Consider the following 10,726-nt stretch of genomic DNA (forward strand, 5'->3'; position numbering starts at 1 on the left):
ACGTGGTATCCAGACTACATAAACCTCCATACACATAAAATAATAATAAAATTCTAATGCATGACCCTTCCTCTCTTTTTTGATAATTGGGAAGGAACAATCTTACAGATCACCTGGGTCTTATTTTCCTTCTATCACTTTTTGGTTCATTTTTCAACAAGAATCTTGTATGGCTTGTTGAAACAAAAACCAGAGCACTCACCTCAAAGGGAATAAGAGATAGCTTGTTCTGGAACCATCTTGAATGACCATGGCCAGGAAACACACATTTAGGTTACTTCTAATTCCATGTTGCAACATGGAAGCAGTTCCCTAAAGTTTTTATAATTTTACAGAGCAGAGGAAACCGTAAATCAAAGCAAGTTTACAATACACTGGTGGCTCCATCAGAGAGGCAGCTGCATCCAGACAAGGAAAGCTGCTCTATTGTCTCAAGATGCTATCTGGTGGCATCCTTAGCTTTTGGTTTGGTAGATGCTAGTTGCCGGTAAGTTAATCATTTCTAAAGGGGTTTTTATCTATTGTCACAAGATTTTGGCTTTGACACAGGTGGGCAAGGAATGACTGCTCCAGCTACTGGAACTCCCTCCAAGATAAGGTCATTAGCCTCTGGGCCTGGAGCATTCCGGTCTCTCCATGGTGGAAATTATAATCAGAGAGCTGCTCTCTGCAGACAGTTTTCCTTCACAGCCAGATGCAGCTTCTTCCCAGAAGTTTTGTTCACAGGGTTCCTTCCTCTCGACATTTTACATCCTGTTCATTTTTAAAGCTTAGCACACACATGACCATGCAGGTAATCTTGACCATAATTTTCTACTCTAAACTTATAGTTTAGCAGGGAGGGGGAGCTTAGTAGAGTCGGGGGAGGGGTTAGACAGTAGGCATTGGGTGAGGGACAGTTAGACCAACAGGCATCAGCAGGGGTGGGAGGATAATTAAATCAGCAGGCATGGTGCTGGTAGTTAGAGCAGCAGGCATTAGGAAGTGGAGGATAGTTAGAGCACCAGGCATCAGGAAATAGGGGGATAGTTATGCCCCAGGCCTTAGGAAGTGGGGGATAGTTAGAGCAGCAGGCATTAGCAAGGGTCTAGTGTTTTCTGTTCATCTGGAGCTGGACCAAAGATGTTTCCTAGCATTTTTTGTTTGTTTTTGTTTTTTCAAGATGAATTTCTCTGTGTAACCTTCCTGGTTATCCTGGAACTCACTTTATAGACCAGGCTGACCTGGAACTCAAGAGATTCATCTGCCTCTGCCTCCCAAGTGCTGGGATTAAAGGTGTGCGCCACCACTATCTAGCTGACTCCTGGCTCTTTTAAAAATGAGCCTGCAGATATTATTCCCAACAAGTGCACACTTGAAATCCCAGCACTGGGAAGGTAAAGACTGGGATAAGAGATCTTGTCTTACAAAAAAAAAATTGAGGGGCTCGCACAATGGCTCAGTGGTTAAGAGCATGTACTGATCTTGCAGAGGACTGGGGTTCAGATCCCAGAATCCAGAAGTTCACAACCACCTGTAGCTCTAGTTCTAGGGAATCCAGCACCCTCTCCTGACTTCTGCAGACACACATGTGGTACACATGCATACATGAAGGCAAAACATTTATACACATAAAATATTTTTTTGTTTGTTTTTTGAGATAGGGTTTCTCTGTAGCTTTGGAGCCTGTCCTGGAACTAGCTCTGTAGACCAGGCTGGCTTTGAACTCACAGAGATCCACCTGCCTCTGCCTCTGCCTCCTGAGTGCTGGGATTAAAAGCATGTGCCACCACCGGACTAAATAAATCTTTTAAGAAAATTGATGACATCTGTCACACACACACACACACACACACACACACACACACGAGACACCATATACATATAAAAGTAAATAAGGGCCAATAAGACAGCTCAGCAGGTAGAGGCCCCTGCTCCCACACCTGATAACATACACTCAACATTCAGGACCCACAGGGGCAGGACTGTGAGGAGATAGCTGTGGGGTTGTGGTTGAGTGGGGGTGTGTACGTATCCATGGAGCACGAGAGTGTGAGGGACCACGGGTTGAGGGGGACTTGCTGAGCACCAAAGGAAGGGTCAGGGACACCAAAGTGAGGAGTCCAGCAGGTGAGGTTTTATAACGATGGCCATCAGGCTGGGCTGTCACTCAGTAAACCTGGCTAGCATGTCCTCTGGGTTTAATCTCCAGCTACAGACTATACAAAGACAGCCTGGGCTAAAAGGGGAGGGAGGAAGGAGAGAAGGAAACATAATGAACAGGATTTGTTCTGGACTTGTACAGGATTCCAAGTTGCCCACAGGCAGACTCTGGTTATTTAGACAGAGGCAGCGGCCATTCTTTCTGTCTTTCTCCATTTCACGATCCACAATAAACACTCGGTTTCCAGAAACCTCCTAGATGCATGACTTTAATCTGAGACCGTCAGTGCATTAGGCTTGGGAAAGGCAGCTCTGATGATGACATTACGAGTGCATGCGCTTATGTCCAGCTCTGTAAGTGCCCTGCTGCTCAGCTGAATGCTCAGCCTTTCTTGTGTTTTTAATTTTGAAGACAGGGTATTGCTGAAATTTCCCATGCTGGCCTTGAACTTATATTCCACTTGCTTTAGCCTCCCAAACAGCTCCTATCCTAATACAGGCTTGTACCACCAGCCATTTGACTAAGGGCCCTTACACAAACAATGTGGTCCTGAACACAGGCTGCTTTGTGGTCTTGTTTTGTGGTTTTCTTTTGGGGTTTGGCTTTTGCTTTGTTTTTGTTTGTTTGTTTCTTTTGGGTATGTACATGTGCTTATGTTGTGGGGTATTCACCAGAGAAGACTGCTTGAGCTTGGGTTTAAGCCAATAGAAAGTCTTGATTAGCCAGCCTGTGACCACACTGAGCACTCAGAATCCCAGGGCAGCCCTGGGCCTTTCTCAGGGTTTTGTTTTATTTGTTTGGATAAGCATAAAAACTATGTCCTATGGGCTGGAGAGATGGCTCAGAGGTTAAGAGCATTGACCGTTCTTCTGGAGGTCCTGAGTTCAATTCCCAGCAACCACATGGTGGCTCACAACCATCTGTAATGAGATCCGATGCCCTCTTCTGGCCTGCAGGCATACATGGAGGCTGAACACTGTGTACGTAATAAATAAATAAATAAATCTTTATATTAAAAAAAAAAACTTATGTCCTAGGTTGACACACTTCAGTTAACAAGAACAGTTAGCTAGAGCCAGGCGGCGGTGGCGCACGCCTTTAATCCCAGCACTCGGGAGGCAGAGGCAGGTGGATCTCTGAGTTCGAGGCCAGCCTGGTCTACAAGAGCTAGTTCCAGGACAGGCTCTAGAAACTACAGAGAAACCCTGTCTCGAAACAAACAAACAAACAAACAAACAAAACAAAACAACAAAAAAAAGAACAGTTAGCTAGAAGCAGAATGACAGAAGCCAAAAGCAAGGTTACTACATTTAGACTTTTCCATAACTGTGGACTTTGATTAGGTCTTTGTTTTCATGTTTGGCAGGTGGTTCTGTCTGTGTGCTGAATTTTATAGACTGAGTGGCACTTCCATCAGGAAGTCATCTGTGTTGGGGCTGGGGGCCTGCTAAGGTTGCACCTGTGAGAGTGTGCGCCTGTGGAGGCCAGAGGTTAGCATAGAGCATTCTCAAATGCTCAGTTGTCATCCCCCTTACTGAAAGAAAAAAGAAATAAAAAAGGAAGGGCATGACTGCTCCTAGATATGGGGAGGAGAAGGCTTACTGTATATACGAGGGAGAGAACAGCCAGAGGTGGCTGGCAGAGTCCAGAGCAGAGGGAGAAAGAAGTAGACTGACCAGAGCCAGCAGACTGGACCTGGCCAGGGCTCTCTGTGAGAGAAGGGAGAATAGCAAGGGACAGAGAATAGAGAGAGCATAGTGAGAGAAGCGGGGGAGAGGGGGGGTGTGTGGCAGAGCAGAGAGAGAGACAGCGCATAGGAGAATGAGCAGCTGCGGGGAGGGAAGCCCCTGAGCTGCAGGGGTGGGGAGGGGATTATGGTAGAAGAGGAGGTGGAAAGGACTAGCTGCTAGGCATGGACTTTGAAATGCCTGACAGGTGCTTGTGATACTGGAGAAGTGGAGGGAGCACGCACTTTGACACACTCAGAGGCGCCGCAGGTGGTCCTACGGCCCCTTCTGCCAGAGGTAAAAGAAATGATTCCTTTTGGCAGATGGGAACCAGTTTCACGAGTTCCTGAGCAATGCTGGCTTTTAACCAATCTCCAGAAATCCTATAGTCCAGGTTGAGCTCATTTCTAGATGTTTGGACTGCCCTTTGGAGTTTTCTTTGGACCTGACCCTGGGGATCCGAACTTGGGGCCTCCCGCTTGTACGAGAAGCACTTTGTCAACTGAGCCACTTCCCCAGCCCCCCTTTCATTGTGGTTTTGAATTCTGAAAATCCAACTTTGTGTTTTGATCTTTATTGTTTTTTTTTTTCATTTTGCATTTATTTATTTTGTGTAGGGGTGTGAGAGTACCACGGCATCTGTGGAGAGGTCAGAGGTCAACATTCAGGAGTCAGTTCTTGCTTTTCACCAGCTGGCTTCCAAGGATTTTTTTTCCCAGATCTGCAAGCAGGCTTGGCTTGGCTGCAGGTACCTTCACCAGCTACGGTCTCACTGGCCTCTGATGTGGCTTTTCAATGCTGCCTGCTGGAATTTGAGGGCAGATTTCTGCAGGTGAGGGGAAGGACCTTGTTACAGATGGAGATGCAGCTACTTCAGAGAAGACTGAGAGGGTCCAGGAGATTCCTGGGCATGGAGAAGGGTGGGGTGGGAGTTGGGAGACTGCATCAGCTCAAAGGCAGAGGGCAGGATTTTGTTCTGCTTTGCTGTTTTCCACAAATAAAATTTTTCTTAGCGTGTTACGTAGTGCACACATGTGACCTACCTGGTGAGTCACCTGCCATGGAGAGGTGTAGGAATTATATAGAAATGGTTGGAGGGCTGGGACTGGGAGAAAGGAGTTGGAAAATACAGCTCCAGCCTGGTCCTGTTTGAACAGCCAGGCAATCTATTGTAAAACCTCAGCTCCAGCTTTCACAGGAGGCCTCTGTTTAAAAAGTAACAGAATGTCTTAACCCTAGGGCAAAAGGTTTTAACTGTCAGCCAGGAGCTCAGTCCAGGACCGGAATTGTCTCCAGGGAGTTAGAGATGAGATAAGCAAGAAACTGAAGCTGTGTCAATGGTCACTGTGCCTCCCAATGGTCAGAATGTCCCTTTGTGCTTAATCATCCTTGAGGGCACAGACCTGTTTGTCCCTCTGAATCAGAAGTCAAGGCTTTGGGGGTATATTCTCACACAGACAGCAACGCAGGCACTGCAACCCCAGATGAACTCAGCTTCATTGTAATATTGTTTGTTGTGTGGTTTTTACCCCTTTGTGAGCTTTTCTAGAGGATCATGGGGGGAAAAATACCCTAAAGGGAAAATACAGTGCACTATTGTTTGGGAGGGACAGAAAGATCACCTTACTTTATCAATATGCCACCCACCTAAAAAACATTCATAAAACCTTCTTTAAAATTCAAAATGCAGACCAGGCAGTGGTGGCACACGCCTTTAATCCCAGCACTTGGGAGGCAGAGGCAGGCGAATCCTTGTAAGTTCCATAGCTCCAGGACAGCTAGGATGGTTATACAGGGAAACCCTGTCTCAAAAAACACAAAGAAAAAATAAAAATGCAGAACCCGCTGAGCTGCTACCCTGCTTGGCTTGTTTTGCTATATAAATGACCTGTGTCTTTCGACTGAATTCTTCCCTTTGAGTGGACAAGAACTGTGAGAGACCCACATCATAGGTGCAAAGCTGAAGCTAACCTTCCCGGATAGAACACACGGCTGCCTCGGGCCCTGGAGGACTGGGAAAGGAAGGGTGGAGCTTGGCTCGGTGGGCATGGTCGGTCAGGAGGCATTTTTCCAGACTAGGTTTTCAGGACAAGCTTTACCAGGACTGAGGATGGAAGTTGTGATGATGTTTTTCCTTCAGGAGCGAATGGCAAGCAGCTTTTAGAATCCCAATACAAATAATCAAAGCCATTGTCAGGAAAGTGAGGTACATATTTTTTCTCCAAAAACCAAAGGTCTCCTTGTCCGTGATCTTTGTTGGTTTAGGAAGTGGTTACAGGCCTAAAATAGGACAGAGCTTTGATTGCAGGAGTGTGGAGGGGAAACACAGACCTCAGAGTGGGACAGCCCTCCTGAAAGCTTTCGGCATCCAAAGATCATTCGCCACCAATCATACTGTGACCAGAGAATTTCAAGAGCGAGAAAGCTTTTCCAGAGAGTTCTCCGAGGTGACCCAGTGGGTTGATGGGTCTATGAGCCCTTGATCATGGTGCGAAGGTCTGTAAGCCCATGGTCACGGTGCAGATCCATGGATATAGACACTTTGTCATGGACTAGATGCTGGAATAGCTGGATGGACACTTGGGTGGTGCTTGGTCACTGTCAGCGCTGCACCTCTTGAGCATGAAGCCTTGGGTTTGATCCCTAGACACATGAAATGGGTGTGGAGGTGTACACCTGTAACTCCATCACTTGGGAGGTGGGAACAAGAGGAGTTCAGGGTTGTCCTCCACTAATATAGCAACTTCAAGGCCAACCTGGGCTACCTGAGATAGCCCAGTCTCAAAACAGACATCTCCTGGGTTAAGGAAGCAGGAAAAGATTGTGCCAGCCAGTACAGGAAGTTCTGAGGAAAGAGCATGAGGGGCCCTGAGGGAGGAAGGGAAGGGGCAGGGGCTGCGGTTTGTGTAGAATGGTCAGGTAACATGTCCAATGCAGTGACATTTGAGCGAAGGTAGATGTGTAGAGAACATGCCAGGGTAGAACGTGTTCCGGGAAGGTGGACCAACCTGAGGTAGAATGAGACCTGGGTCAGCTTGGAATATTAAGGTCATAGGGGGCAGTCTCTGGAAGCTGAGTGACCTAGACAGCAGGTGGGGACACTCTAGGAGGGAACAGGGACAGCTGTGATGCACATAGGAGGTCACAGACTGCACGGGGGAGGTGTTGCTGAGGCTCCAGGCACCTAGGAGGCTGGAGCACATGTTTAGGGTGGCCCTCCCATCCCTCACACGGGGCCACTTTAGAAAATGAAAAGCCGTCTTGTTGGTAATTGATCACTCTGGGACTGACTTCCAAAGAGCAAGGCTGTGGAGACCCTGTTCCTTTTCAGTGTTTGGGGGTGTTTGGAGAGGCACTGAGGGCGAGGCAGCGGGGGGGGGGGAAGCTTTCGGTCCAGCTGACCCCAGCTCTAGGCTAGAGCAGGAACAGAGCTCCTATCAAATTGCCCGGCAGAGGGGATGGTGAAGGACAGACCAAAGTCCAGATGGCCCCAGAAGCTGGACAATGAGTTAGACAAATAAATTAGTCACAATGAGTGATAAAGAAGGTGTGTGGAGGGAGAGCAAGGACAGGTGGTGGTGGCAAAAGTCTCCCCACGACTTGGCAGGAATCTGAATGTCGCCTTGTGGACCTCTGCTCCTCCGCTTGACTCCATGTACCCTGAAGTACACCTGGAGGTACAAGAGCGTCCCTGGAGCCCAGGGATGTATTGGCATGCTCTTGATGGATTTATCTGCACATTTAATAGAAAGATAATTTTTAGTTTATAAAATGAGTACCAAGGGCCAAGGAAGTCTTGCCCTGTTGAGGGATGCAGCTGGCTCCGCCCAGTCTCTAAAGAAGCACCCTTAGAAGCTAAAGCACAGCCAAGGCCTGGACAGATTTAAGTGTAGTTTCTGGTTCTTGAGTTTAGGGGCTGCCACTCTGCCTTTCTGGATGCACAAGGTCTCAACCCTCTGAAGTAAAAGATGATCTGAAAACCTCCAGGCATCAGAGTGAGAAGCAGACCTAGATGACCAAGAACTCAGCAGCATTTGTGTTTGTAGGGGTGGGGGGAGTGATGCCGAGGGGTCATTGCTATGAGCGGTCAGAGGTAAGCAGGCCTGGGACATGCCTCTGCTTCCCTGTGACCACAGTATGGATGGATGCAACGTAAAGGAGGAAGAACACGGCCTTAAAGGAGGCATGTCGCTGGGGGTGGGCCCACGCCATCCCCAGTAAGCCTTCTCTCTCTTCTCATGGTTGTGGCTCAGATGTGTGCTCTCAGCTATGGCTTCAGTACTGTGCCTGCCTGCCTGCCTGCCTGCTTGCCTGCCTGCTGCCGTGTACCTTGCCATGAGGGTCACGGACTCTAACCCTTTGGAACCGTGAACCCCAGATTAAATGCTTTCTTTTATAAGTTACTTTGGCTGTGTTGGTTTCTCATGGCAACAGAAAAGTAACTGAGAAGCGTGGTGGTGGCCGTGTTTGTGGGGAGGGGAGCGTGTGGTGGACTTCGTGTCATCAGGGGCAAGGCTGCCTTTTCTGAGGCTCCCGTGCAAATTCCTCCAGCGGTTTCTTTCTGGGGCTGTTGATCTCGTCACAGTTAAGAACCCTTCTCAGTAGCTTTCCTCTCCTTTGCACACCTTTGTTGGCTACACTGTCTGCTTTTTTTTAATTAAAAATTTCCACCTCCTCCCCTCCTACCATTTCCCCCCCCTTCCCTGCTTTTTTTTAAAGCCAAATTTGAAGCAAGCTTTAATTAAATACTGGCCAGGTGGATGGGCTCTGGCCAGGTCCATATCCAGGTTTCTGGGAAGTGACCAATACTGTGTGCTTTTTTCCCCCCCTTAAATCTTTCTACGGAATGCTTTTTATCTTCCTCTACTCTCTTGCTCTCATCTCTCCCTGTAAACCTGGGTGAAAATTGTCACCAACCATCAGCTTGGATGCTGAGCTGTTTAGAAATGTCCCCTTTCAAATCAAATACCCTGTTACTTTTGAGTTCAGGCTCACTCAAAATGCTAAGACACAGACTAAATATAGATGATTCCATGCTGGAAGGTCTCTAGTCCACTTCCAAACAGAGTCCTTTTTTCCACAGAAATCCTCGTGAATGTGGCCTTCAGTCTCTGAATCTCTATTAGCATTCTGTTCTTCCACACTGCCACCAAAAAGGCCCACTGACCTTTCTGGCGGCCTCCTAAGGTTTCTGCAGTTTTGAGCGCTTCCACATTTCCTCAGAGTCAAATGGTCAGGCAATGACGCCATTCTTGGCACCAATTTTCTGCTTTTGCCTCTCTCTGTGTGGCCACAAAACATGGCAGAAATAACATGAGGAAGCATTTATTTTAGAGACAGGGTTTCTCTGTGTAGCCTTGGCTGTCTACATGAAGTCAGGGTGCCCCCTTCCTCTGCCTCCCAAATACTGACATTAAAGACATGTACCACCACTGACCATCTTAAGAATTTATTTATTTTTTACAAATTTTATTTTTGGCAAAACTTAAAATAGCTATGTATTTGGATTCACCAATCCATAGGTCCTTAGTTCATTGTGGCAGGGTTTGTGGAGGCAGAGTGTGTGCTGAAGCCACCTGTGTTCTGGAGCAGAGCAGGAGACAGTGGGGCCAGGCTTCAACCTTCAAGGCCCCTCACTAGTGACTCATCTCTACCAGGTAGGTCTCACCTCTTAAAGGTCCACAGCCTCATAAAACAGCACCACCCACTGAGGAGCAAACTGGGAGCAAACATCCAAAGCATCAGTCTGTTGGGGCTGGAGAGGAGGCTAAGCGGCTGAGGACATGGGCTGCTCCTCCAGAGGACCAGGGTCTGATTCCCAGCACCCACATGGGGATTTACAACTCTCTGTAACTCCAGGGGATCTTCTGGCCTCTGCAGGCACCAGGCACACATATGGTAATCAAAATACCCATATACATAAAATAAACTTAAAATTTTAATTATGAAAAATAAGCTTATGAGAAATTATACAGATTCAAACCATACCCAGTCCATGCCAGGCCCAGGCCTCCATCTGAATTCCATGAAGTTCTAAGTGGCTTAGCTAGTTTTCCTTGGATCAGTAGACCTGAGGCTTCCTTACTTTCTCTGAAGCTGCAGCCAGAGTACAGCTGCAGGAATCCTCAGTTCTGCATATCCCTCCAGAACATTCTAACAAAGCCCATGAGTCCCTCACCACTCCCCACTTTCTTTTAACAAGAGTCCTGAGCTCTGAGGGCCAAGGTGTTCCCAGCCCTACTTGGGATCCCCAGACACAGCCTTTTCCCACAGCTCAGCCTTCTTCTTTTGGACCAAGCCTGTCCCACAAACATTCCCCTGCCCGTCAGTCTTCCTTTCCCTGGTGTCGTCTTTTTAAAAACTATTTATTTATTCATATGTGTTTATTTCCATGTCTGACTATATCAACATGTGTGTGGTGATGCAGCTGTGAGCACACACAGACAGCAGAAGAAGGTGTGGGGTGTCGGACTCTTCATCTATTTGAGCCAGTGTGTCTCCATGAACCTGGGACTCAGATTTTTCTGGGCCAGACTAGAGTTCAGCAAGCCCCAGAGATTCTCCTGTTCCCAGAGCTGGGGTTACAGTCATGTGCAGGATGCTCAGCTTGTGAGATGGATCTCAACTCTGGTTCTCATCATCACAATGAACATTCTTAACCACTACGGCCTCTTTCTAGCCCCTCTGGTGCAATCTGTGTACCCTGGTTCTTTGTTGGTCAATAGTGGGCTTGTGAATCATGTACTATGTACCCTTTCTCTAGAGTATGGCTAGGCAAGTGTGCTAAAAAAAACTGAGGCAGGATCCCAAGTAGGCTGGCTGCCTGCCTACCTGGCCCCACACAGCTCTCTGTGGA

The sequence above is a fragment of the Arvicola amphibius genome, chromosome 1, assembly GCF_903992535.2.
Source record: "Arvicola amphibius chromosome 1, mArvAmp1.2, whole genome shotgun sequence".
Taxonomy (NCBI): Eukaryota; Metazoa; Chordata; class Mammalia; order Rodentia; family Cricetidae; genus Arvicola; species Arvicola amphibius.